General features: G+C 42.3%; 1 protein-coding gene across 4 annotated transcripts in view; it reads left to right on the forward strand.

Annotated features, from left to right (window-relative positions):
* Nucleotides 1-24,084, forward strand: part of BNC2 (basonuclin zinc finger protein 2) — a 398,619-nt gene that overhangs the window by 5,182 nt on the left and 369,353 nt on the right. For 2 of the 4 annotated variants that reach the window (XM_083592928.1, XM_083592929.1), the window contains exon 2: nucleotides 1,109-1,193. The exons of the other annotated variants lie outside the window; for them this stretch is intronic. The gene's annotated coding sequence lies outside the window, so the exon portion shown is untranslated. The remainder of the gene's footprint in view (nucleotides 1-1,108; nucleotides 1,194-24,084) is intronic. 4 annotated transcript variants of the gene reach the window in all.

The raw sequence follows: 24,084 nt of genomic DNA on the forward strand, positions 1-24,084 counted from the left end.
TTTTCTGGATGACTGTATGGTGTGTGTGTGTGTGTACACACATATAATGTCTCTGTATATGCAAAATATTGATTTCAGTGACAGCATGTGGTTTTGATTTTCAGAGGAGTTCCTCCCCTTAACTTCCCCAGTCAAGTCCTTTTCATTCATATAGTACATACCCAGGCACCTTTGAAACTTATTATGTACGGGAGAAGTTTGATATCTTAAAAATAGGCTTACAACACAGTGCTTTACCTGTCTCCTCAAAAGTAGCTCCCATTACCTTTAATAGGGCTTACTGCAAGGCAGTGTTCCAGTCTCCCATTGTTCTAGGTGCATTTTTGTGACAGGGAATTTCATTAGCGCGAGCAGTTTCTGAGCTCTGGGTGCAGTACTGTGCCTAAGATTTCAGATTAAAACTGCAGAGTAGAAGGAAAGGAGGACCTTTTTCTGCCTCCCCACTGCCAGCTACTCTCTGAAGGCTGGAGAAGAGATCCTCTTAAGAACATTAGGGTGGTGGGCAGGGGAAGGACTAGACCATGTGAAAAATGAACATAATATTTTAGCTGCAGTTCATTCATTTTCAGCACTGTATTCTTGTTATAAAAAAGCACGCCTAGACATTCCATTGATGCACCCATAACCAAGGTTTAAGCTGCCATTTAGCTCCTAGCTTTCATATCTCAGTTTCTTAACGCTGCTCCCAGGTTAGAGTGAAGCTTGAAATAACTAACTACCGTTTTTGAAATAAAAAGTACTACTGAAATCAAAGTAATGTCCTTTTCTTAAGAAATTTCTGTGGTAATACCATTGTTATGTAAGACATCTAGGGTAGGTATAGATGAGGAAGTAACAGGCACCCTTTGGTACTATTGTTACTTAGTCCATTTTAGAGAAATATGCTGCAATCTAGCATAAGCTGGTCATTACAAGGGCTGTGAACACAGTGATGTTTACTCCAGCTCCAATGTGCTTCCACTGCTGGCGTTTGAAGCCAAATACATATGATGTTCCAGATTCACATGATGTTGGCCACAGTTCATATGAATCCTGTAGGTTATCGAGATATGCTGCTGTTTGATGTGTTTCCCCATTGATGCTTTAGCTGAGATTCTTGCGATTGCAGAGGGTTGGACTAGATGGCCCTTGGAGTCCCCTGCAAATCTACAGTTCTATGATTCTATGAAAACAGCTTCCATCTGATTTGACATGTGAGTTCACGTGATTTGTGTGCACATCTGAGACAGTTGTTGCACCTGAACAGATGACAGCTTCATGGAATTGGAGGATTTTTTGGGGAGGGGTTGCAGGCATGAGACAATTAGGTAATGTTGCATTGGGTGAAGACATCTCTCCCCGCCCCCTCTTGTGCATGTAGCAATGTAGAAATGCAGCTTGGAATGCAGCTGGGATAAAGGACCTCACTGATTTTTCACCACTAATGTGTACATATCTTAAGTCCCATTGAAAGCCATGGAGTGGGACTAGTCAAGCCTAAACCAACTAAGTCTAGAAATGTATCTGTGGACTTGTAGAGTATACAGTTATTTACAAGTACACCGATACATTTCCAGACTTAGTTGCAACGGGCTTTTCGTTGTTTGGTGCTGGGCTCACAATGTTGCAAAAACACACAGTTGCATATAAAGATGTTACATTAATGACAAAGTTACATGTATACCAATTTAGTTTACTTCCTCCCTCTCAGCCTGTGGGTCCAAACAAACTCTCAGCTCACCCACAAAAGTCTCACATAAGAAGAAATCCTGGAAACAGCGGACATCACTCTAGACTTGCTTCTTATGGGCAGGAAGATGGTCATTTCTCAGGCTGCCCACAGCTAGGTTGCATTAAAGTTGCACCCTCCAAACCCAGTTCCAGGTACAGCAGGTTTGTTGGGTTCCTCAGGGGGTCCAGAGGATGGAGAAAGGGCTCCTCTCCCCTCACAGCTCTTTCTTCACCTTCTGTCCCCTCTCTTCCTCCTCTCGCTGCTTACGATTATCTTTATCTTAAAGATACTGTACATATATTATTGTGTGTTGCAAAATGGAGGAGCAGAAGGCATGGGAATGTGGGTGAAGATGACAGCAGGGCCTGCAGGAGATGGTGGCTTCATAATTGGGTGAAAGGTGACAAGGGAGCTTAGCAATTGCAATGTGTGAGAGAGGGAATATGCAGGAGGTTGTCATGGGGGTGGTTTGTGTGCAAAGGGGAGCATGCAGTATAGATAGCTATTTAATGGAGTGAACTGCACTCAATCTTATATATACCATTTACCTGCAGTCTGAAGTACAGACACTGCCTGTGTAGATCCTTCAGTAAACATGTAGCTGTTGCTCCGGCAAGCCCACTTGTGTGTATGGGGCAGTTTCATTGATGCAAAGCTCAGCTGGCACTTCCACTGCAGGGAAGTCCCATGTATATAAAAAATGGGCACAGAGCTCTAGCCTAGGAAGTGTCTTTCACTGTTTTAAATACAAAGTACTGTGATACATGTACACTTAAAGTTAGTGCATCATAAAAAAACACACTAAGGGTATGATTGAGACTGTGGGTTTAAGTGAACTCAGTCATGTTTAAATAGGAGAAAGTCCACTGAAAAATATAGGATTTACCTAAAGCAAATGTCTTTAGAATCAGGGTGTTAAAGCTTAAAAAAATACTGTACTGTTCATCCTCTGCATGCTCACTCAGAAATGTTTCTTAGATTTCAATGGGGCTTACCCCATTGAATATGAGCACAGCCTTGGGCTGTAAACCTGTGTGTGCACTTAGCTAAGATTAAGGCTTCCCAAACCTGGCGGGGCTTCTGAATAAACAGGTAGAAGACTGGGTTGCACAACTGCAGTCTTGCATGCACTAAATATTATTGGAGTAAACCTTACTGAAGTCATTGAAACATACTTCTGAGTAAAGATGCTTAAGGTTATGTCAAACACAATATTGTGATCAGGTTACTTTCTGTTCTGGGGAGATGCATCACCCACCCCACCCCCTCCTTTAGCTCACTCTTGACTGCTGTTCTTTAATAGGTATGTGTTTGTTTAAAATATTTCCCCATTGTGCCTAACAGCTTTATTTGTCCTTCTACCCTTGCCTTCATTTGGAGGGGAAAAAAACCTATGGCATTTTGGTATGTTTTGTGAACATAATTATCACATCAGCAAACGAGTAGGAGATATCAAGTACCCAAATGTGCTGGGGAAAAAATGTCATTGTTTCAAGTCAAAAGGTGACTTAAAGAGTTGTAAAACCTTGTTGTTTTTTCAGCTACATCTTTCAATGCTTTGCCTTTTCAGATACTGCACATTCATGTTAATGAAGTTGATAGCTCTAGGAAGAAGAAATGCAGGCAAAGTGATGCGTGGATTATGAATGACTCTGGTTCTTAAAGAAATACATATGCAGCATTAACACCCATTTCCACTATTGGTTGGGATTCCTCTGAAAGGCAGCTGTAATTGCCAGGCAGGCCTCATTGTCCTTAAAAGTTGTGATTCATGTGTCTTTTTAATAGCTGCTTTTTAATGTTCTGTACAAAGATGTAGCAGCACACAGAAAACATTTTTCCCTCTTTGTGACCTTACATTTGCCGAAGTGCCCCATGCTGGAATTCCTTTTCAGGGTCTTTTTTCCTTCCAGAGCCAGACATGTACCCAGACACAAAAGCCTCTGTGTATAGCAAGCTGTTTTAAATATTGTGACTTGCTGATGTGCTGTCCTTTCTCTGCTTGAGCCAAAGATCTCTGCTCAGTGTCTGTAGATTACCAAGCCCCTTCTTCATTGTACCTCTTGTCAGCTATTCCTATTCATTTAACCTTTCATTAGTGTCTGTGCAGCTTCACTGTCTGGAAAAGGCAAGCCAGAACCCAAAGGCCCACTGTCACAGTTATTAGATTTCTCGGTTACATCCCAGCAACCATAATGGACTGAGAGTCAACACTATTGTCATGCGTGCTGCTGTCCTGGGGTGCAGGCTCTTCTGTGCATGTCAAGGACATGTGCCACATGTTGATAATGCACCCCAGAGATAAATGCGCAACATGAGGGATAGACTAAGGCTGGCAGTAATGAGCTTTGTGGGAGTTACTTTGAAGACAAACAGTTGCGGAGGAATTTTGCTTAAGGAGCCAAAGGAGAGGGAGTCGAATTAAGTGTTGCCAGGGTTGCCTGTGAGGTACTTGTCAATCATTCTACTTTCATTTTAAGTTTCTGTTACAAGAACAAAAAAATAAATAAAAATTAAATGCTATCTCCAACTGGTGAAAATATCGACTTTTTAAAAAAGAAAGAGAGAAGTGAAACCTAGCTAAGATGGAATATATTTCTTGTAATCCTCTAAAAGGTACCTTGTCAAGGATCAGAACAGCAAACTGTATTAAAAACATTGACAGCACTGTTGATATGATCAGCTTTAAGCAATGAAATCCAGTATTGCTCTTTGGAAATTACTAAGCATTATAATACATTTTGCTGGTTCTCAACATTTGTAATTTTTTTGCTGTGAAGGTTAAAGTGGCTCAGAGCGATGTGGGGCAAGTCAAGTCACATACCTAAGCAAAGAACCAAATAAGTTATACAGTGGTACCTCGGGTTAAGTACTTAATTCATTGCGGAGGTCCGTTCTTAACCTGAAACTGTTCTTAACCTGAAGCACCACTTTAGCTAATGGGGCCTCCTGCTGCTGCACCGCTGCTGCACGGTTTCTGTTCTCATCCTGAAGCAAAGTTCTTAACCCAAGGTAATATTTCTGGGTTAGCAGAGTCTACAACCTGAAGCGTGTGTAACCTGAAGCGTATGTAACCTGAAGCGTATGTAACCCGAGTTACCACTATACAATATTTATCCTGTTGTGCTTTCATTTCTGTTACCCTGTCTCCAGTCATATCCCCAGTTATCTATATGCAAAAGAGGCTGTGCTTTATCAGAAGATGGGATCACTTTAATTTTATTGTCATAGTTTCCTAATTCCCCTTTAACGCCTTCTACCACATTGGCCAACACCAGAATTCATGTGGTAATGAACACATATTGTGGCAGTGAATTCCATAAGCTAATTATGCCTTGTTTGTCCTGAATCTTTTCCTGATAATTAATTTAATTGGCTGATTCCAAGTGATGATTTTATGGGACAGTGGGAAAATCAGTCTACTTTCACTGCATCATTTATGATTTTATAAGCTTTTATCGCGTGTCTTCCCCAATCTGTTTAGGCACCTTGCACTTTCACATGATAGAAGTTTACTGTCCAATCTTAGTACTTCTAGCTCTGTTTTCTCCATGTCCTTATTCCTTATTGTAGTTTTGCTGAAGGACAATCAGATATCAAAACCCTTTCTAGATAGGAAGCTGTTCAAGGCCTACTGAAAGTACAGTTGTCAGGAAAACAACTCTGTTTATGTTGAATAGATTCAATATAAAGTGACTATTAATAGAAAACATACATTTTGAGAGTAATTAGCGGGGGTGGGGTGGGACTCAAGACGTGTGTAATAGGAGCTTGAAATGCCATGGAATTGCTAAAGGGTTAGTATGAAAGAGGAGGAAGTTTGGCTGAAGATGGACCCGATTCCACGGATGAAAATGTCAGGGGTGCAAATCTGCCAATCAAACACTAGACTAAGCTACCGTAGTCTTGCTTTTAGACATGTATCTTAAAAGAAGTACTGCTTGAACTCTCTAGAGAAAGGGGACATTGCTTCAAGTGTCTGTGTACTAGGCTAAGCTGCTGCAGTGTCCTCAATTCTACATGGGGCTGTTTTTGAAGTTGACTCAGAAACTTTAGCTGGTACAGAATATATTTGTTGAGTGAGTATTTGTTTAGACTAGCTGGTCAGATCCTAACACCAACAGCATTCATTTGAACTGGTTCTAGTGTTTCTCAGCCCAGTTGAAGGTGCTGGTTTCCACTCTTAAGTCCTAAATAGTACAGGGCCGGATTGTTTGAGGAACACTCTTCATCCATACAAACCTGCTTGTGCCAAGATCAGTGTTTGAGACATTGTTTGTTAGCCTGCTGTAAAGATATGAGACTGGTAAGCATTAGAGAGAGGACCTTTTCACTGGTGGCCCCTAGTTTGTGGAACAAGGCGTGTGTGGCTAGCTCCAGCATTGTTAATCGTTGAAAAGGACTTGAAGGCATTTGGTTTCATGTTTTAAAGCCAGGTTGTTCATTGTTCTAACATGTTGATTAATCTGCAGTTATTGCTTGTTGGCATTACATTATTGAATTGTGCTTTTGTCTACTGCCCAGAGATGGCATTGTTTTTTAACCTTGCAACAATAATTTAAATAAATGTTCATCATCTTCCATATTACTCTGAAAAATGAAAACTTTTATTTGAAAGTTCAGTACAGCTTCAGAGACAGTGTAGATCTTTGTGATGTCACAAGGGGGAGAAGGAGCCAATTGGTGTCAAGTACAACAGGAAAAGGGACGTGGGTGGCGCTGTGGGTTAAAACACAGAGCCTAGGACTTGCCAATCAGAAGGTTGGCGGTTTGAATCCCCGCTACGGGGTGAGCTCCTGTTGCTCGGTCCCTGCTCCTGCCAACCTAGCAGTTTGAAAGCATGTCAAAGTGCTAGTAGATGAATGGGTCCGGCGGGAAGGTAAACGGCATTTCCGTGCACTGCTCTGGTTCGCCAGAAGCGGCTTAGTCATGCTGACCTCATGACCTGGAAGTTGTACGCCGGCTCCCTCGGCCAATAAAGTGAGATGAGCGCCGCAACCCCAGAGTCGGTCACAACTAGACCTAATGGTCAGGGGTCCCTTTACCTTTACCTTACAACAGGATAAAGCTTCAAATTTGCAGAAACAGCTTTTCAGAGCTCCACCATGGAGAGGAGTATTTGATCCATTGCTCCAAATATGCTTATCTGCCCTTTGATGTCAGTGCTTTGCCTATCATGTGATATTAAAAATTTCCTACAACAACCAGATCTGGATAATATCAGAAAGAAGCTATCAGGTGGCCTGCATGGGCACATTGATGTGACCCAGGCTCTTAATCTTTTTAGCATTAAGTTCTAGGAGTTGCATACCAAGCACAATATGAAATAGTTCTATGATGGTTGCTGATATTTCTTCATGCTCAAGGCGGGTGGAGGAAGAACACAATTGGCCATTTTGTGATGTAAATAGAGTTTCTTAGCAAGATGTATCCACCAATAGATATGGATGGCTCGAATAAAGTTAACAATTTTAAATTTTAAAGTTTCATTCTTCTTGTTACACTGTGCTATTTCAGTTAGTATAAATGCATTGTTGAGCTGCTTTGTTTTCCTTCTTGTGAAAGAAGGCAAAGCACAGCAAACAAATGATTTACGCTTTAGAAAGCAAAAAGTCAAATTGACAAGCAGAACACAATTGGCCTAGGCAGAGTCTATTTGGTAGCTACGCACAAAGGAAGATTTGCTTCATTTTTGTTGTTTGTGTTTTTAAGCACAACTTTTAGTTATTCATGTACAAAAATGAGAATTACATTGGCTGCAGAAATTAGTAAATAGCAATTGTTCAGAAATTTCCTAGACTGCCACATTATAAAAAACATGAATGGTAAAACTGAATGTTTAAAGAACAAGACAAAACAAATCAGAACAAACCTAACAACATTGTCCTGGATTTTCCTTCATGCTAAACCAAACTGTAGCTTAGTGTGGGCTTCTGGAGAAGATACAGCAGCCTCTTTCTCCCCCCCTGGTTGTTCTGTTGCTGCGCTGAGCCAAGCCATGTTTAGGCTTGGGTGTCATTTAAATCCAGGCTCCTGGTTTAGCTCCCCTGAGCAAACCACATCCATTGGTAGGATCAAACCTTGTTTACGGCTCATGGTTAGTCTGGAGAGAGCTTAAATCACAGTCCTGTGTTTGAATGACACACTAAGCCAAGGCACAGCTTAGTTCAGCACAGTGCAGCATAATAATAATAATTAATATTATTTATTTATTTATTTATACATACATACATACATACATACCCCGCCCATCTGGCTGGGTTTCCCTGGTGATTCCCCAGAATAGCCAAGGAGGAGCAAAGTGATCACAGTTTTGTCCCCTGGAGCCTGTAAACTTAGCTCATGCTAAGCTGTTGTTCATTGTGTGGAACATATTATCATTAGATTGATAAGAACTTTGATGAATTCAGATACTGTACTGCTTTCTGGTTCTGAGTTCAAAGATGAAAATGTCAGCTGGGAACCAGTTTTGTTTAATGTTTGTTTGTTTTTGTTTGTTTGATTTATTTAATGTTTTCATGAATGACATAGCATGGAGAAATTGCTGTTTGTTTGTTTTTAGTGCAGCCTAACCAGACCTCTTTTAAAAAGTACATACATCTTGAAATTGAATTAAATAAATAAGTGGCAGTACAACTAATTTGGAGGGCTTCTTTTGTGCCAGTGTTGAATTAAGGACAATGCTTGGTTTCTTGGGAGTTCACAATATCTTTTTCATGTTAACAAAAGCCTGTTCTTACTATTTGTCTAATAATTACTTTTGTAGTCCTTTGATAGACTATTGGCTTAACCACGCTGAATTTGAAATACATTGCACCAGTTGTGCTGTTTAGCATTAAATTTGTGTTGCGTTTATAGATTTTTTAAAAAGCCACTTTGTACATTCAGAGGTTAATGAAGTGGTTTAAATAAACGTTTATGAGAATGCAAAAAAGTTCCCTTATCCAAAACATCAGTAATAATTTGGCAGGAGTGTGAAGAACAGGATGACACAACTTCTGAAGCCAAGTGTGGACTGCATGAGTAGTGTAGTTTCATGTCTCCCCTCATTACTGTTCTGTCCCATGAATACTGATGTGTAAAATCTCCCACAGGGTCCTGCACATGATAAGGATATCTCCAGAGACTTGAGAAGGGATTGATATGGAAAAGGTGAGGGGCACGTGCTATGTTGCCCCTTTCCCCTAGTGTGGCTGTAACTCATTCCAGCTGCCCAATGCCCCCCGTAAAGTGAGTTCCTGGAGGCTAGTGCTGCAAGCTTGTGTCTATGCCAGGGGTCAGCAACCTAAGGCCCATGGGCCAGAAGCGACCTGCGGAGGTTGTTTGACCAGCCCACAAGCTGCCCCTGAACTGAGCTGCCCACTTGGCGCTCTGCTAAACCAGCACAGCGCGGTGCGGGGACTCACTTCTATGGTGTTGGAAATCGCGTCTGATGCTGAAAATCACGGGCGCGCACACGATCCAGCCCACAGAGGGATCTCCACGGGACTGATCCGGCCCAGGCAAGATAAACCTTGCTGACCCCTGGTCTATGCCTAGTCTTGTTGCATTCAGCATCACACACTGACTGCTTGGTAAAAAGATTCCTTTCTGAGATGGCTTTTGAGCCTTGCCCCAGGAGGGCTGTGTGTGCTCTCTGCAAGCTTCCTGTTTCCAAAACAGTGTTTGTGAGGAGCACAGGGAGATTTGAACCCCTAGCATGGAGAGATGCCTCTCGACTGCTAGTACCAAGCTGTTGCTTCCTGTGCCCCTGTGCCATTGTTGTGATGCAGAGCGCTGGGGGCAGGTCCCCACTGTTATGAGTTATTTGTGTGTTGACAGCACGAGGGCATTGCCACTGGCACAGTTCTGGATTAGTAGGTGGTGGTGGTTCAAGGGGTACTGTGAGACGTTGCCCTATTCATGCTGTGTGGGGATTTTGCATGTGCTGTGTCTTACTCTCCTCTCAGGCTGAGCAGGTACAAGATACAATGCGCATTCCGCTACTGCAGAGGAGCCATATCTCCCTACCCTTGTGTAAGCAGAGTATAGGATGACTCCGTTAGTAGTGTTTTATTGTGCCTGTGAGTTTGCAGTAACTAAATGTCAAGTAATTTAGTTTGGTTTTTTGTTTGGTTTTTAAGTGGCACACAGATAATAAAACACCACTTTTGCTTTTGTCAAGGAGAGAAGGGAAGAAGGGACCCAGAGCATATCCAATAATTCTGCTGGGCCTTAGTTACAATATATTTTCTTTTTCTTCTGAGGCCAAGTTATTTATGCCAGAAATGTTTTGGCTAAAAGTCCAGCCTTAAACTGAGGACAAAGTACAACACTGTGCTGGAACAATGTGTTTGAAAGTAAGCGCACAACCATTGGGGAAACCAAATATTATGCTGGCTCCCTTCCTAACCTAGGGACAACTTCTTGGTAACTTGATCTCAAGGGTAGTAAATAAGCTAGTGCAAGACTGAACTTTCCTTTTGCTTTTTGAGAAATGTGATGGACATCTTGCTTCCACATTCCCCGTTGTACTTAGTGTCTCTTCTGAGCATTCTCGCGCAGCATTGAGTGTTCTTGGCACTGTTGAATATTTAATATGTCATTTCATTCTGATACAAGTAAACCCCTTTAGACGTCTTTGCAATCAAGGCTATTATTGTAAATGTGAACTCTGTAAATAGACAGGAGTAATCGCAAAAGCAGCAGCATCTAATGAACAAAACTCCGCCATTTGTATCATTCTGGGAAATGAATGCAATTGCTCATGTATCTAGCATGTTGGCTAAGTAATGGCGGAATGCACCTCAGCAAGCCTTCAGCAGAGCCTTGCTAGTGGGTTTCTCCTTAATGAATCTGGACAGATTACCTTTGAGTAGTTTGGAATTACAGCTGATGTTTTCTGAGTGATTTGGGACTCTTATTTTAATAATATAGATCTGACCCTGGAGAAGAGTCACACTTCTTGCAAATATTGACTGGTTTATAAAACAGTGTGATCCGAATGATAGTGTTATGAATACTGGCCTAGCTATACCTTTTGTCAAGCAAATTGCCTGATAATGGCCATGGGAATGTCTCTTAATAGAGGCTAGTTGTTAGAGAAATCGCTGGCTAATTGCTCATGATGGGTAGTTGAAGTTTTTTGTGGGGGGGAGGAGGCCATGTAAGGCTGTCATACCTTCACACATACCCATCTAAGGGTGCTGGGCAGATCTGAGGTCTCTGTTTGAAAGACCCTGCAGTTTTGGGATAAAAGGGGGACTGAGGGATGGCTGTGAAACCTGGAACCAGTTTGGGGTGAAGGTGCCAGTTTTGGGGCGTGGATCTGCTGCATGTATGTATTAATAAGTAAACAAAACATTACAAAAATGCCATTAATTTCCAGTGATTTTCCTCTCCCGCCCCAAAGGAAGCCCAAACCTGGCAAGCACTGCTCAGTAACTTTTTGCTGCTCTGGGTGTGTGCATGCACACGCACACACACACACACAGTAATCTTGAATAAACCATTAACTATATTAAATATTTGTTTATGGCAGCGTTTCCCAAACTTGGGTCTTTAGCTGTTTTTGGACTACAGCTCCCATCATGCCTAGCTAGCAGGACCAATGATGGCAATTATAGTCCAAAAATGGTTGGAGATCCAAGTTTGGGAAACCCTGGTTTATGGGATGTATTCTGTGGGGTTTTAAAAAAATAAAAAAATAAGGAGTATGAATATGTAATCACAGTAGTTGCTTTATCTGGTTGCCACCTCCCCAATGGTGACTAGACATTCTGTTTTGGCACCCACAACCTAGCTCCCAGGAGCCATTTGGCTCCTAGCTCTTCTATCCCAATTTCGAACACTGGCTGCATATACCTGCATTGCAGGGGGTTGGACTAGATCATGGGTAGGCAAACTAGGGGCTGGATCCAGTCCAATCACCTTCTAAATTTGCCCCCTGGATGGTCTGGGAATCAGCATGTTTTTACATGAGTAGAATGTGTCCTTTTATTTAAAATGCATCTCTGGGTTATTTGTGGGGCATAGGAATTCGTTCATCCCCCCCAAAAAAAATCGTTCAGCCCCCCACAAGGTCTGAGGGACAGTGGACCGGCTCCCTGCTGAAAAAGTTTGCTGACCCCTGTACTAGGGTCTCTTCCAGCTTTGAAAACATCCCACTCACTTCTAAAAGGCCACAGATAGTTAAAGGTCAAAGGCCTTCCTTATAGAGGAAAGTTTTTGCTTGGCTTCTCAAGATATATAATGATGGTGCCAGGTGACCGTCTTTGGGGAGAGCATTCAACAAACAGGTTCACTGCAGAAAAGCCCCCTTCTCGTGTTGCCAGCCTCCAGACCTCTCATGGGGAGGGCACATGAAGAAGAGCTTCAGATGATAATCACAGGATCTGGGTCAGTTTATATGGGGAGAGGCGCTCCTTAAGGTATTGCAGTCCTGGGCCATTTAAGGCTTCATAGGTCCAAACTAGTACAGTGGTACCTCGGGTTAAGTACTTAATTCGTTCCAGAGGTCCGTTCTTAACCTGAAACTGTTCTTAACCTGAAGCACCACTTTAGCTAATGGGGCCTCCTGCTGTTGCTGCGCTGCTGGAGCACGATTTCTGTTCTTATCCTGAAGCAAAGTTCTTAACCTGAAGCACTATTTCCTGGTTAGCGGAGTCTGTAACCTGAAGCGTATGTAACCTGAAGCATATGTAACCCGAGGTACCATTGTAGTTTGAATTGGGCCCAGAAACCAATTGGCAGCCAGTGTAGTTGGGCCAGGATTGGCATTATATGCTCAAACCTTCTTGCTCATCTGCTGAATTTCGCACTAGCTGAAGTTCCCAAACTGTCTTCAGCGGCAGCTGCAGGTATAACGTGTTACAGTAAACTACCCTACAGGTTACAAAGCATAGATGGCAGAAGGTAGGCTATCCCTCCCCAGAAAGGGGTGCAGCTGGGTCACCAGATGAAGCTGATGCACCGAGGCCACCTGAGCCTCAGTTAATGGATCCAAGCTGTGTACCTGTCTCAGGTAGGAGCACAGGAATCTGCCTTGCCCTTGTCAGACCATGGGTCCATTTAGTCCAGTATTGTCCATGCTGGCAGTGGCTCTCCAGAATTTCGGACAGGGAACATTCTCAGCCATACCTGGAGGTGCTTGGGATTGAATCTGGGACTTTTAGAAACGCAAAGCAGGTGCTTTGCCATTGAACTACATCCCTTCCATTAAATGCTGTGAATGATGCCTGCATGCGAACGTCTGTTTTCTCTCTGTGCCAGACAAACGAAACAGCTGGACACCATGTGAATTGGCTGTGTGAATCGGGCCCTTAGTTTTGAATAGCTTCTTAATGCAATGGTTGGTGCCCAAGCTGCTGCATTTTTCTGCCCAACCAATAATGTCAGAAGTTATACAGGAATTTATCTTGTGAATTGATATTATTTGATGCTAAGGACGTATTCCTAAATTCATTTTTAAAAAAACTCCTCACCTTTCTTTGATTGAAAGTTCTTCGCCATAAATTATGCATTCTTAAAAGAGAAAATTATATCCTTTCACCCAAGGAAAAGAAAACTGTTCAAAGTTATATTCTCTCCCCCCCCCCCCCGTAATCTGTCATGTAGCTTGTATTTACTGCTGTAGGGAAATATTTTTCTTTCTTGGGCCTTTAAAGAGATATTTAAGCATAATATGTTCATACCTTTTAAAAACCATTTGGTGGGATAAAAAAGATCTTTTCAACTCAGTATATTTTTATAACACAGTACACCTTGTCTTTGAAAGTTCCATTTAAAGTCTTCTGTCATATACTGCCAAAAAACGTTGTTCAGAACTCTGTGTGTGTCGAAACATGCATGCCTGTCCCAGTGTCATAAGTAATTATATCTCTTGTGCGTTTGCTTCTAGTAATTGGAAAGTTCGACCTACCGCAGGATACATTCTCGCGTTTGATTGTATCTTGAGGACATGTTACAGAAATCAAGTTTTCCACCATGCAGCAACTTGAAATTGTAAACAGATATTATTTTAAGTGCATCATTCTGTTTCTCAACAACTTTCGCTGTGTGTGTTTTCTATGAAACTCCAGGCAGGCTTTTTTCAAGAGCACGTGCGTGTTTGCATTTAGCAGCAATTAAGCCTGCAGTTTTTCACCCCCAACTACTCTGTTCCAAATAAGATATTTGATCCTGTATACTGACATTTATCCCACTTGCCTTATCTCTTGCAGCTTCTAGCTTGTGGGGAAACAAATAGACTTGCGGTGTCTAGCTGTGATTGACAATAGGAAGACTAGAAGGGAAGGGCGTTCATCAAGTTGTTTTAATAGGTGGTCATTCTAAGGGATGCTTCTTCACTTGTTGGAGTAAAAGGGCGCTGGTAGGATAGAGGGCAAGACATTGAGTTTAGGAAACCACAAAGCCTCCAGTTTTAATCTTACCTCTGTCATGAACTCACTAGGTAGACTTAGACAATCTTCTACTCTCCGTCTCAGTATTTGCAACATGTTTTTTTTTAAAAAATAATACTGACTTAATTTAAAGTGTTGAAGTAAATATTACAATTAGATAATGCAAGCGAAGTACACTGAATACTTCAGAGTGCTACACAATCGCTATTAAGAAGATAAGCACTAAAGAGTTAGCATTTATCTGCATCCGCCCCCTAACATATGTAGTTCTAGCTGCATATTGCACACAGATATGTTTATCTGAAATAAGTACAGAATTAGGGCTTAGTTATATCCACATTTGTGTGGATATCTCTCCACCTTCTCTAGGTGTGGTCTACTGTGTTGCTCAGTGTCATGTTGGACCTGGTTCACCAACAATTATTTCCTCAGTTGGCTTGGGAAAACAAGAGGACCAATATTGGTTATTGGTTTGTTTCATTCTTGTTTTCTAATTATGTTTTTTCTGTTTTTCTGTTGTCTTTTTATGCTGTGAACTGCCCTAAGATCTTTGCATGAAGGGCCAGTACACAAAATGAATGATTAATACAAATAAACAAGCATTCACTGGTTAGATACAACATTATAAATGAATCTGTATATCGTAAAATGGTAGAGGAAAATGAGGAAGAATAAGAATAATTAAAAAATGCATTGGTGTGTTAAATTATTGGACAGTTACAATTTCTCTTGAGTTTAAAAGTGTTGGCATAGTGAGAATATATACGATGTTGTATTGTATTCTTTGTTGAGTGCCAGAGTGGTTGGGGCATCACAGTCAGATGGATGTCATATAAATTATTATTATTACTACAGTGGTCCCTCGGGTTAAGTACTTAATTCATTCCGGAGGTCTGTACTTAACCTGAAACTGTTCTTAACCTGAAGCACCACTTTAGCTAATGGGGCCTCCTGCTGCTGCCACGCCGCCGGAGCACAATTTCTGTTCTCATCTTGAAGCAAAGTTCTTAACCTGAAGCACTATTTCTGGGTTAGCAGAGTCTGTAACCTGAAGCGTATGTAACCTGAAGCATATGTAACCTGAAGCGTATGTAACCTGAGGTACCACTGTACTACCACTACTACCACTATCCTTGTGCAAAGGTTCTTTTGTCTAGGAGGGTCTTCTGTTTTGAAAGATGGGGTATAAATTTTAAAACTAATATGTAAGGAAGGGTTTACATGAAGAATTGAGCTGTAATGTATTACAGCATATTAGTACATGATAATGTTTGGTCTGCTAGCAAATGTATTGGCTCAATTCAACCAAGGTTTTTTGCTATGAGAACAAGCTATGGCAAGCCTCAGGCTTGTACACTTTCCCTCCCTTCTCCTTCTCTTTCACAACTGGGGCAAAGAGTTTTGATTGTAAAGTTACCACAGTTCCTGGTGAAGTTCCAGATTGGGAACTGTTTAAACTATGGTTTGAGAACAAGCCACAGTCTGAAACCATGGTTTGATTCTGGATGGTTCTCATTCACCATAGTGGGTAGCCAGCATAACTGTTGCCCTACTTTTATTATGACTTACCTGCTTTTCTACGCAGTTGGAGGAAGCTACCCTTGATTGGTCCAAGCCAAAAACCTGTCCTTGGCTTAAGCTTCTGATAAATCTTAATGCAGGTAGATTTGTATGAGGATACGTCATGCTGAGCCTGCACAGATGACCAAATGATCCTTCTACTGGTGAGCTTTGGTTGTTTGTGACGCTCTGTGAAGTAGTAAGGAGGCAATCATGTACATGAGGTGAGGAACAGTGTATTAGATGTGTGGCAACGTGCTAACCTGCATTGCCCTATTGTGGGACGAACAAATTTGACTTTTGTTCCATGACATAATATGGAAATATGTTTTCCAGTACCATTTAAATATGACATTTCGTGAACATTTTAATTATGAAACCAAGGCAATTTTATGTCTCTGCAAATTTCCGTATTTCTTTCTTTGTGACGAATGTTTCAGAGAACCATTTGGCACCATGTTCTGAACATAACATGTAGCCTACCATTGCAGGTCACACCTCAGAATTAATGTGACTTAAATCATTCTTCCTTTTTTAAAGAAAAAAATCTAAAATGTGTGACAACAAAATGTATTTGGCAAGAAGATCCAGTGTTTTTGTCAAGATCCTTTTAAAATCTCCAGCCGCTCTTCTCCACAATAGGTATATTTTGAGAATGCTTGGCAGATAGGGAGAATGGGGTCATTATGACCAAGGAAAGCATAGCTGTCTCCCACATTCCACTTCTTGTGCAATTCAGTTTAATTCAGTTTCAGTTTTTGCATAGTCATATGGGTGAATTGCTTGTTTGGTATTTAGGAAACATCAGTGCTTTTTTCAAAGACTTGTCTGTGGCTGGCTTAGGAAAGAGTCTGCATTCAGAAAGCAGAAAGAAAAGAGAATGGAGAAAGAGAGAATTAAACAGTCTTGCTAACCCATATACCATATTTTTCCGTCTATAAGACGCCCCTGTGTATAAGACGCCCCCAATTTGGGGGGACTCTTTCTAGGGTTGTTTTATCCACTGATAGTTGTAGCTGGTGATATTTTTTTTTGCAACATCTGGTCCTTTATAACTTCCTTGTGGTTTTTCAGTGTTAGGAGAAAATCTGGATTTAAAGCAAGAAAAAGTATGAGCTGACATTTTGATGGCTATGGTATCATGCAGACAGTGGAAGAAATGTTTGAGCAGGAGCAACACCAATTTCACAATAAACGGCTATGTAGAAGCACCCTAGGTGTGTGTTTAGTACTAACTTGGCTAGTAGCAATGGTGGCTTTGGTTGGGCCATGCCTGGTAGAGCAATTGGCAGAAAAGGTGGCTGTGGACCCCATGATATAAGCATAGGATTGGCAACCTTATACAGTGGCGTAGCATAGGTTGCCAGTGCCCGGGGCTGGGTGGGTTGGAGAGATGGAAATGGACAGGCTAAGCATGCACATTCAACTACCTAACAGTGTCTGAATTACCCAGGAGATAGCAACCACAGAGGTAAGAAAAGAAGAGTCATTCCATTGTCTGGAGAGGTCACTTCTGAGTTTGCATGGAGAAGCTGTTTCCAACAGAGCCCAGTGATGGAAGCACCTAGCTGTACTGAGGCAGCACTGGGTGCTGAAATCTTGTACCCCTAACAAATTTTGTGCCTGGGACAACAGGCCCTGTGGCCCTCCCTTAGGCCACTAACCTTGGCTTATAACTACAAAGATTTTACTCAGAGCATGCTGATAGGTGGGGAAATGCACAATGGAAAAGAATAAAAACAAACAGTTTCACCATCCACTAGGCTTCCTATTCTTAGACTGTGTTGTGAGCCCTGCAGCACAGTTGGGAAGGGGCTTGGGTTGGCAGGCCCAGACAGGTGTAGAAAGAAATGGGGGAGGGCCCGAATGGTTGGAACCAGGGTTGAAGAAAGGAGGGGGATCTTTCTTTGGTGCCTTGGATTCAGGTTGTTCAGAAGGGGAGAACTTTGTGTGGCTGAGGAAGGAAGCAGCCTAGGAGGTGGACATGCCTGGTCAGAAGCCTGAAGAGGTGGGTGCAGTTTTGTCTCCTGGAACCAGGTGGCAGGTGCTTTACTTTGCTGCTGCTGCTGCTTCTGTACCCCAGGAAGCTAATCCATGGTTTGGCATAGCATTAGGCCTAAACCTGACATAACCAAGTGTGGTAAGCCAAGAACAAGCCATGGTTATATCTCATGTTTTGTTTGAAGTGAGATAAACCATGAGCTCAGGTTTGGGCATAATGCTAAGTTAAACCATAGCTTAATTTCCAGTAGCATAGCAGTGACAGGGATGATTGGGGCTGTGACATGCTCCCTGTGCGCCAGCACACTTGCTTGCTCGTAGTTTGGCTTAGCGTTTGCATGTGAACTTGGTCAGATTATCACGTTCATCGCATTCTCAAAGTGCTATGCTCTATGGTGCTCAGAAACTCATGCTGTCTTAAATGATGCATGTTTCGAAAGAGTTCAATGCAATGTTTGTTTTTTTCATCATGTTTGCCTACATCGTGGAGGGGAAGGGATTACGCCTGCCCCTCCAATATGCAAAGACTCACCAGCCTAGTGGGATATAAATTGTGCTATGTTGTTCTTTCTCGTGTACCTTATTGTTGTACATGATAGAACCCCTTTGAGATTTCCAGAAACTTCAGCACAGTCTCTTGTTTTTACTGCTTATATATTCTACATTCCCCCCACCCCACCCCTTATTTTGTTTAAGTTCCTCCTTGTAGCACCTTGGTTCACTTTGTGAATTCAAATATTATTCTTTCCATAATTTTTCTGCAGCTAGTTGGTTAGTTTCTTATTGCCCCTACCTATTGAATCACAAAGATCTAGTGGGCATATGGTGTCCAGAGGTTATATAGCGCCTGCTGTATTTTCTTCATCGCTCCGTTTGCCTGACCAAAGATGAGATACGCCAAGACAGAAACAGGAAATGTAACACAAGTAGCTCAAGGAAAGCATGTTAATTTTGTATTTAGAAGGAGGAAATGCCCATGTGAATTGAATGTAATAGAAGATCTAAAATGTTATGAATGGAAAGGAGCAATGGGCTGGAATAGGCTTTATCTTCGTCATACATCTCTGGAGCAGCACTTTACTCACTGAGGAAGTGATTTAATTGAAAAGCATTGCTGTTGGAAAAAAACCCACATTTTTAAAAAGTGAAAACCAGGAACATGAATTTTCTATCCTTCTGTTTCAAAAAATAGCCAAGGGGACTTGGAATATGCCCACTTCCGACCTAGTCTCCTTATACTCATTGGTATCTCCCATGTTATTTTACCTCTGTGGCCTTTCTTACAGGTAACGGCTTCTGTGCTGAAAAGACCTCTCAGGGATTCAGCACATCTCTATGTGTTCTGCACACAGAGATGCACATTGCAGTTTCCTATGTATCACTGCCATGTGGCCCATGATATCTAATGTTTATGGGGAGCAGCAGCAGTGTTCCCAGATGCCACACTTCTGCTTTTCTCCAGGAGTGAATAACAGCCATTCAGTTATATAGGAAAGAAGTAAATGAACACATATTGGGTTGGAACTAGCCTGCCTGCCTATAGTGGCCACCCCAGCCAGTGTTAGAAATTCCCCAGGCACCTGGCGTGTTTTGCGTGGGTCTGATTGCAACCATGGGGAGCTCTCTGGATGGCGACTGACTTCTCCATCTGGCTGGTCCTCTCCAGCTTTCTTAAGCAGGTCAGCAGAAGAGCTTATTTATTGCATTTATCTCTGATCTTTTTCCCCAAGGAGTCCACAGTTCACCCCCCTCCCCAGTTCATCCCTACAACAATCCTGTGAGGTAGGTGAAGAAGCAGTCATCCATTGAGCTTCCTGACAGAGTGGGGATTTGAACCCTAACCTCCCGGGTCCTAGTCCAACACTCTAAACACTATACCACACTGGCTTCCTATGGCAATTCTGCTATGGGTCACCTCTATAAACTAAGTAGGTCAATAAATACAGGGAAAGCCAAATGCCACTTAGAGAAGGATCTGAAATATTTTCCTTGACACTTGAATCTGTTTCATTCTAGATTGTTTTATTTGATATTTTGATGCGTTGTAAACCACTTTGAGATTTTTTCCCTTTAAAATGCAGAAGTGGTAATCATCACCACCACCACATGGGGGGAGGGGGAATGGCACCTAGACATTCTGTTGTGGTGACAGCAACGTAGGTTTAAGGTGCCATTTGGCGATTAGCTTATATATCTGAGTTTCTAATACTGACCCCAGCCATTAAAAACCAGACTTTCTCTTGACTGCATAGGCTCAACCTCGGCCCTGTTTCTACAGTATGACAGAAATGTGATAATGAATAATAATACGCCCAATAAAAATAGGAAATAAATTCTTGCTTCTGCATAGCTAGTGAAGAAGATGGGCGAGGAGGAAACAAATAATACCTTCAGTAGGATCCCTCCGAGAAACTAAAATTCTGAAGCACTTTTGTGGTTGCACGTGCTAAAAGGTCTTGAAACAGCTTGATATCACCATCATTATAATAACCCTTGTCTTGCTTGTTCTTTCTGAGCCTAGCTCTCAAATACCTGGTTGACTTTTCTTTTTCTTTATGATGATCTCTTGGGCCCTCATTGCTTGGAAAGGAGTAATCATAAAAGAGTGCTTTCTACAAATTCCTCCCATCTTCAAGTTGGTATTACATAAGCCATCTTTAAAATTGATTTCTTCCTAGCAGCTATCTTAACTTATGCAGAAGAAATGAGGGGTGAGTTCTCGCAATTTTTCTTTCGCACATGCAGGCAGTCCTGACCATTGCTATCCACGTGCGTTCCTGCTCATTGATTTATTTCACCAATGGTGAACAATATATGAAGCGAATCAGTACACCCTCTAGTAAAAATACAGGGTGATTGGACTAGATGACCCTCAAGGTCCCTTCCAACTCTACAGTTCTGTGATTGAAACTAACCAACTAACCAACCAACCAACCAACCCACCCACATCGATAGGAAAGATATATATAGCAGCCAGTTCGTCCAATAAACAAGCCATTCACAATCTGGGAATGCTAAACAATTGAAATGCTTACCAAAAAAACGAATTGTCCTTACTGGTCTTCTAAAATGAGTGGTTGAATCTCTCTGAAGAAGGAGCACTTTAATGCTTGTCCCTCCACTGAGAATGACCAGTTTACCTGACGTTAGACAATGGCGACATTCAGATTAAGACATTATATGGTGAATATTGGGGAGGGGGAGGTGCTGTGGGTTAAACCACAGAGCCTAGGGCATGCCGATCAGAAGGTCGGTGGTTCGAATCCCCACGACGGGGTGAGCTCCCGTTGCTCAGTCCCTGCCCTTGCCAACCTAGCAGTTTGAAAGCACGTCAAAGTGCAAGTAGATAAATAGGTACCGCTCTGGCGGAAAGGTAAACGGCATTTCCGTGCGCTGCTCTGGTTCGCCAGAAGAGGCTTAGACATGCTGACCACATGACCCGGAAGCTGTACGCCAGCTCCCTTGGCCAATAAAGCGAGATGAGCCCCGCAACCCCAGAGTTGTCCGCGACTGGACCTAACGGTCAGGGGTCCCTTTACCTTTACCTTTATGGTGACTATCGTGTGGGGCGAGGTAGTAATAGCGGAGGCATTTAGATACCGTTCTAATGTAATGAGGGAGCCAACCATCTGAGCAGTGATATGTTTGACAATTCCAATAATTGCAGTACCACTTAGTTCCTCTTTTTATGAATTACTGCCAGCCATACATGAAACACCCAGGTTAATCTTTATGTGAATCCGCACCTAGTGATGGTCAAGTTTGCAGGGTTCAAATATATTAGTATTGTATTAGTAACTTCAATCACAAAGTGACTTCATCTTAATTCTCCTCCCTCTTATTCTCCTCTCCTTTTATTTTATGTAACATGTTGCTTGATGAAGAATTCTGGAGAACTTGGAAGCGTGTCACAATTTTTGTGTCATTTTGCTTGGTCATGGCAAAGTTACTGCCCAGCTCTCGATTTTGGATTTCTCTCTGTTTAAAATGTAGTCTTATATAACCTAGCATGGGTAGTGTTGCCATTGTCTATCTTGTAGCATTTGTCTTCAAAGAGCCCTTTGGAAGAATGTGATTTTTAAAGTATTCAAAACCTAATCATAAGTTACTGAATTAACATATTTATTTATATATTACTAAACTACCAACCCATTTAAAATATAATGGTGGTGTACATTTGTGTGTGTGTGACAGCATCTGGCCATCATTTGTTAGGAATGTGTCAGAAAGAAATCAATTTTCTTTTTACCATGATGGGTTGGTTCACTGTGATTAAGACTCCCAGCTTTTACATGGAATGAAGGACTGACTCTTCACAACCAAGAATAAATGAGCAAGACAAAGTTACTGAACGTGCTGCGTTGTATTGGTGCCACATTTGATGTGTGTTCTGATTTTAAGATCTTTATTATTAAAAATGTGTCCAGGGGGACAATGTGTGGGCAAGTGCATAGTTGGGAGACATGTGGCCTGTTCCACATTTGCACAGCGTTCCCTTAAAAGAGAGCTATGCAACCATACAGCTGCCGTTCAGGTCAGATCTGTTCCCTTAATATTCGTTTTCCCACAAATGCCTGTCGGACTTAGAACACCATAGTGAAAATTCAGTTAGGAATAAATAGGTTTGGGAAATATGACTGTTGTTGCCCGCTCTGGAGTGTAAAAAAGATTCCAGAAGCATGATAGATGGTGAAACGAAGCCCTTCCCCAGTGTGAAATGAAGTCCGTGCCTAATTTGGAGATAACAAAACATCTGGTTTTTCAAGTGATCAACTTGCTCTGCAGTTCTGCAAAAGACCACAATATGTCTTGTTCATATTTAGTATTTGGAGAGTTGAAACCCCAGCTGCATTCATATTGCTAAATGATGAGACAAAAAACCAAACAAACGAGAGCAATTGTAACAGGTACCTAGAAACTGAAAAGCGAACAAAAGAATACGAAAACCCACTCATTTGAAACATAATAGGGAGTTATTTGACATGTAAATGATTTCTGAAAGATGTAACAAATCTCATGTTTTTTTAGTAACTTGGAGAGAGATCAGGAAGGTGATTCTTAAGTTGCCTTTATAGCTGTTTTAGGCAAAGGGAAGTATTTATTTTGATTACTTAAAAGCAGAAAGGGGGGTTAGTAGTTAAGTTCCGCTTTCCTCAATGTCTATCTGTGGCTCTCGTCCAGCCAAACATTCATGTCAGTTGTTTTCTGCTCCAGAAATCCCTAACTTGTTCTGATTATAGCCTGCTAAGGGGAATGGTTTCACCAGCCAGCCAGGCTGATGATCAGCTGCTGGTCTTCCTACATCTTGAGAAGTGCCTTGTTCCTTGTCTTTCTTCAGAAGTTAACTTATAATTTACCAGAGTTTCAGCAAAGACTCTCCTCCCTGGAAGAGAGGGGAGTGGTTGTGGGCGGGAGCCCAAGCTCTGCCCCTAGCAGGGGGCGTTAGCCCCCTGCCTCCTCCTCTCACCTGGGTGGCGCCCACGCCCCTCGGCAGGCACCCAACCAGGTGCCTCCGAGGGGCGTTTACAGCAGCCTTTTGCTGCGGCGCCAGCTCCTCCTCGGCCTCATTCTTCTCTTCGTCGTCTCATCGCGAGTCACCCACCCTCCACTCCCTTTGAGCTCAGGGTCTTAGTTCATTGGCCTTGCTATGGACCTTAGGTTGGTCGCCCTGGTTGTCCGGGGGGCCTGGTAGGAATTTTTCCATTTGGCATTAGGCTTTTTGGTTTTTTCGCCTACCTCGTAGCAATCGTCACAACTTTTGTGGTATTGGTGGGTAGCTTAGGCATTGGCATAATGTGTTGTGGTGTGTCGAAGGGCTAGGTGTGGCCATCGCCTATGCCTTCAATTTTTGGGTATTCCGTTAAAGGAATCTGGCGGTCTCTGGCGGTCGTGTACTCTGTCCGATGCCTGCTTGGCGGGAGGCCATGGCACGACCCTCGGTGACATCAGGGGAGAGCCTATAGTTGGATTAGCATCAACAGGCTCCACCTACTGGTGAATAAACCCCCTTGTTTTAGACATCCAATGCCTAAGCCAATACCTTTTCACTGCTGTAATCAATAAAGTTGTGGCCTTTTCTTGCCCATTAACCTTATATCACGTGTCCTTGCGTATTCATTTCACATTGCGGGGGTCGGGTCCTCGAACCACAAATGAATGGCCTAATTAACACGAGGTATGATTTTGGAAAACAGAATATGGAAGGAGAGAAGTTAAACACAGGAAATTACTGACTGCAGCATATATGATATAGGAAAGCAAGTCACCACGGGCCAACATGCCAAGCTGCTTCTCACTTCTGCCCTTAGTGCTGTGGGCAGGTTCGTCCTTTGCCTCTTCAGCTTAAGCCAAGTGATCCAGCCATCCCCAGCAAGTCTTCAGTCATCAAGCCTGCCTCTCAAGTCTTCCTTCTTCTTCCCTGATCCTCCAGCT

This window comes from Podarcis filfolensis, assembly GCF_964270895.1.
Source record: "Podarcis filfolensis genome assembly, chromosome: 17".
In the NCBI taxonomy this organism is placed as follows: domain Eukaryota; kingdom Metazoa; phylum Chordata; class Lepidosauria; order Squamata; family Lacertidae; genus Podarcis; species Podarcis filfolensis.